The sequence below is a fragment of the Aulonocara stuartgranti genome (genome assembly GCF_965226115.1).
Source record: "Aulonocara stuartgranti genome assembly, chromosome: 7".
NCBI lineage: Eukaryota > Metazoa > Chordata > Actinopteri > Cichliformes > Cichlidae > Aulonocara > Aulonocara stuartgranti.
In genome coordinates, this window is record NC_138945.1 from 64,415,837 (window position 1) to 64,421,584 (window position 5,748).

Sequence of the window (5,748 nt, forward strand, 5' to 3'; positions counted from 1 at the left end):
TAAAGTCTGAGCACACTTCTCAACTCTTGGTTTGGTAGACGGCGAGGAGCGTCTATTGGAAATGGCAAGGTCGGGGAACATGCCATACCTCATCCAAATGAGATCTCCGGGTGTTTCAATGAAAAGCAAAGGGTAATGTCAAGGACTGATGGTGAAATCATGAAAGAAGCGTTCAAACATTTAGGATCAATTATATTCCAAATTATTCAAGCTTCAAGCAATTAAAATAATAAATACAAATTTAATTTCATTTTGTTTTGGTGGGTTTTTTGTCGTTGTTTTTTGTTTTGTTTTGGGGGGTGGGTGCGCGTTATCTTTGGGCTCATTACCACAATGGCCAAATATGTTTTTTTCCTCTATTTTTAATGACAAATAATTATGTCACTTGTTGACTGGCTCTACAGACTTTGCAGGGATTAAAATGGTTTTTGACAATTTGTTAGTTTTGCTGGTTACAAAATGAAATGAGGCACCTGTTATTTATCACACATCTCTGCTGTATCTCCAGGGCCAAAGTCATATAGCTCAAAGCAAATACATTACAGTAAACCTACTCCTTTATGCATTATGTGCATAAGTTATACCAAAAAGCTATATTTTGAATATATAAAAAAACATCAAAAATCAAATATCAAATGCTGGTCTAGGTGTTCCTCCTTAGTTACATATATGTATATGTATATATATGTATATGTGTGTATATATATATATATATATATATATATATATATATGAACTACCACACATAAGAATATTAAAATAAATGCATGGCACAAAAAGAAAAGCCAGTACAGAGCAGACAATGCAAAACAAGATGATGGCAATGATTAAATGAGCTTGTGGCTTTTACATCCAGATGTGCCTTTCTCTGCTCTTTCTGTTAAGTGTCACTTGTTTTGAAAATGATCTGCATTCCAGCATGTGACAACAGCTTGCACTTAAAATAAGTTGTTTAACCAACATTCTACGATACAGTAGCCAAAATGTTACAACCAAGTGTTTTGTTTAACGTGTTGCTCTTTAGTATTGTGACTTTTGCACATTTTAGATACAGCACTGTCACAAAAAAAGGAATCCATGGTAGATTCCATGTGTGTTTTGATATTTAAAGACCTGTGTGTCATTAAGTGTGTGAAGTTTAGTTTGTTGTGTGTGCTTCCGTTTCATGTGATGGGCAAAAGACATCTGAGGACAGAAATGCTGCAGGTGATGGTGTGATTGATTGAAGGTGGGATTCTGACTGTCAGCATTAATTTTGCCTTGAGTTATAAAGTCAGCATAGATTCACTGGACTTCTGGTCAACCCATACTTTTATATGGTGACTAATCTCAGTGGACACTGAGATTTGTTGATGCTGAACGCTGCTCTCACTGAAGCATATTTTCTGTTATGCAGTAACTTTTTGCAACCCAAGCTGTACACTGCTCATGTACATTTTAATTTATCACTCTCTATTTATTTCAACACAGCTCTTATTGTAACATGTTTATGGCTCTTTTGGTATCAAACAAAACTTTTATTGGACGCAAAAATGAGACGAGAGGAATCACAGATCAGGAACAATGTTGTTACGTTTGTAGGCTGAGGTCTTCTGTGGTGCAGTGCACCAGATATCCCAAGAGTGTTGACTGACATACCTTGAAGATCAGTTGCCCCTGTCCTCATTTATGCATGTCAGCCACTCCTCCTACCCCCCCGGTCTATCACATAACTCTGGCAGGGGCAGAGACACTGGATAAGTCTGTGGGAACCCGTGTGAGCGCTCTACCTAATCACCTTATTCCAAATGCAGTCAATTTAAAAATCTCTGGAAAACTGCATGCAGCTTTATGATTACATATTACCATAGGAATGTAGAAGAAGATTGTCTTGTTTTATTTTTTTGCAGTGCTTCTATAGGCACCTTGTTTGAGAGACAAAGAAGCTGAACAGTCAGTTGATCTTTCAGCTTACGTCTTTCTTACAGTGACTGAATGCAGCAAGTATTCAGGACCTCGGGTGACATATTTGAACTGCTACCTGTCTCAAACTGTTTCAGATTCTGCATTTTTAGACTGTGTCTTTTTGCATGTGTGCATGCACTGTACTTGAAGATTGCTCATGTGTTTTTGTGTTTTCACGCTTGCATTCGAAACCCTGAAATTCAAGTTCAGCGGTGGCCCTGTCGCAGCCAGGCTCTTGGGTCAGAGGTCAGGTTGGTAACTTCAACGGAACATCCGGGAGGGGGGAAGGGTCTACATTTACACGCTATCCAGATTGCCCATGACACTGGTTGCTATTTATAGTCAGAGGATTGCTGCACGGCATGCACCCAGTCCATTCGAGTGTGTGAACATGGGACAAGAAAAAAACATAGGACTCTGACCTTAACTGGCCACTACCTCTGACCACTCATTTAGTGTTGATGGCACAGGGGCAAATGTTTAATTAGGTGTAGGATGGACAGGCTAATGATTTATGCTTGCGGTGTCAAGTAGATTTAGTACTTTGCTTAGAGTTGAAATGATTTAAACCTTCAGTCATGTTCTTCAAACATAAAATATAAAACATCAAATATGAGATTATGTCAGAAAAACAGGAAATATCAGGAAACAGTGGTTGTGCACAATAGTTACTTATTTGGCCATATATATATATATATATATATATATATATATATATATGTATATATATATATATATATATATATATCGTCATTGTGGATGTTGGGTATCGAAGAATGTTGGGTGTCGAAGAAAAAAACAAAAAAAAAAACCACCCAGCATGCCCCTGCGGGCGGTTTATCCTTCAAGCACGCAGGGGCGTGCTGGGTGTTTTTTTTTTATTTTTTACATATATATATATATATATATATATATATATATATATATATATATATATATATATATATATATATATATATATATATATATATATATCTCACCATGGTAATAATTTATGTTCAGTCATTATCAGTTGAATTCCCTGATTTGCTACTTAATCAAATCAATCTAACAAGACAACTCTATGAGCTTAAGAAGTGGTTGTGGGTGCTACATGTCACAGTCAGCTTGCTCTTATGTGTATTAAAACATGTGATGGTAAATATGATTAATTCTAAAGTTTTGTATGTTGTCATTACACCAGGAACAATGACGAAAAGTCACTGGAATCTATGGCAGGCCCATCTAGTAGTTGTTAAGATATTTTGGTGTGAGCTGTGGCGGTGGAGCACCTTCTACCTGTGCCACAAACAAAATGTCAGTATAGACTGGACAACTTGTTAACTGACCACTGATGGATGACAAGCCACAGTGTCTTACTGTGTCGTATCTCAGAAACATCTGCTATAAATTGTCAACAGGTGATGAAAATGCTATTATAAACAGCTGCTGCCAAAAATGATAATTGGTTCCCCTGATACAGTTTTGCCTCATCCCTGAATGTGGTGCATATGTAGCTGAGATATAATGTACGAATTGTGAACATTCTCAAAACTGTATTGTACATAGGTTATACTTTTTTATTGTGTGAACTTTATTTTTGTGGAACTAAGGTTCCGTGTGTTATTGTTGAAGTGGGACATTAATCAGTGTAACGCCACCTGCGGCCATATTGCGGGTGTGGGGTTTCCTAGCCAGAGCTGTACGGACTCCACACTGGGTGAGGAGAAGCCTGCTGCCGCTGTGTGACACTGATTTTGCTGCTGCACTCTGTTTTATAGGAATAAACCCTGTTTCCAGCCAGTCCGTGTTTGTTGTCACAACGCAGTCGACCATTTCACATCTGCTACATAAAAGTGGTGCCGTGACCCGGATGCATCTGATCAGCCGCTGCCGATCGCTGAGGTTGAGCTGAACACTTCCGACACCTGTAATATAAGTAAAATTATTCTGTGGGTCAGCAAAAAATTTCCAGTGTTCTGTTAGTAGGCATTTCTCCCAGTTACACCTGTTAGAGTCTAACTGAGCCGTGTTTACTTGTGTTGTATTTTTCTGAGTGATAGGTATTTTTGTATTCCTTTTGTTTCTGATCCCCTTTGTAGTTATTGCTAACCTCCTGTAAGCAACATGGCTGGTAGGGGCCAAGACTCCTTTAACCTTTTCACGCCAGTCGCTGGGAGAGGTTGGAGACTGTCTGGGGCAGATGAAGTGAGAGACAGGTCTATAATGTCGCGTGATGAGCCAGCAGAGTCAGATGACATTATTGGAAATAAAGCTCATGAGCGCCAGTCCTCAACCCCTGCTTTGAGCGACGACAGCACACACAAAGAGCTACGTGAGCTCATTGGTGAATTGGGAACCCAGATAGGTGAATCAATCGCTAGCCGGCTACTATCCAGTCAAGTCCCACTTGGTCCAAACCAGACAGCTCCAGCCGAGTCCCCCAAAGTTAAGAGCCCTGACACCACTCTCGACCTCTCCAAAGTGAACTTAGTGGTCCGACAAGATATCAAAGACCCACCTATGTACAGAGGTGATGATGCGGATAAGTACTCTGTTCATGAGTGGATAGACATGATGGAAGTGTACTTAGAGAAGAGAGGGTTGTCTAGAGCCGTGCAGGTGGATGAAGTCTTAAACCACCTCCTCGGCAGAGCTAAAAACATTGTTAAGGTGGGTTTGAAAAGTAACTCATGTTCTGGTGTAGTGACCAACCCTGAGACCATCTATGCCATACTCAGGCGTTATTTTAGTGATAGTCCTGGCTCCTGTCAACCACTGGCTGACTTCTATGCCACCCAAGCAGTTGCAAAAGAGACCCCAGTAGACTATTGGGTGAGGCTTAATATCGCTGCTGAGGCAGCTGACAAGCATTTACAGCGTCAGGGAGGCAAAATGGAGAACATGGAGGCAGAGATAGCCATGATGTTTATCAGAAATTGTCCTGATCCCAGCCTCGCCTGTGTTTTCAAATGTAAGCCCATCAGTAAATGGACAGTAATGGAGGTTCAGGAAGCCATTGATGAACACCAAAGAGAGTGTCATGCAAAAAAGAAGAGCCTGGGCTCTGCCAGACCCCATCCCCTCCTCGTGGCCACTGCGACAACCACAAGCGAGTCGCCTGAGTTTGAACTGAACCATGCCCAAGCAGGTACAGTAAAATGTTCCCAGGACAGCCCGGGTAAGGCTGCTGGAGCTGCCGCTTCAGACCCAAGTGCTCTAGACCGCGTGCTCAGTATGCTGGAGAGGGTGTTAGAGCGCTCCAACCAGCCTGTCCACCCCGTAATTAGACCACAGCCTCTAGCCTCAGCCAGGTTCCCTTCGTGCCAGGTTTGTGGCAATAGCTCACATTCCACGCGCACTCACTGCATGAGAGAGAGGAGATGTCTAGGTTGCCTGGAGGTTGGGCATCAGAGGAAAGACTGCCCCAGAGCAGCTGAGCCCATTACCCAGCAAAATAATCCCCAGGGAAACTAGGGTGCTTGCACTTGAGAGGGGACAGTGTGAGCGAAGAGTGTGAAACCCTCAATCCCAGTGATGACATACAGACTGTATACAAAGAAAGCCTGAAGTGTGCCCCACCTGGTACTGTTGTACTTTCCCAGAATATAGTAAGACTTGATGAGGCAGACAGCCTTTTTTACACAAATGCATTGGTGAATGACAAAGTCTCTTTGCAGGCCCTTCTTGATACAGGTTCCATGGCGTGTACCTTGAGCGAAGAGGCGGAGCGAGAGTTAAAGAGCGCTGGGGTCGCATTGGAATTAAGCGACACTCGTACCGACATTGTGCTAGTGGGCTGTGGTGGAGTTCAGGTTAAACCCA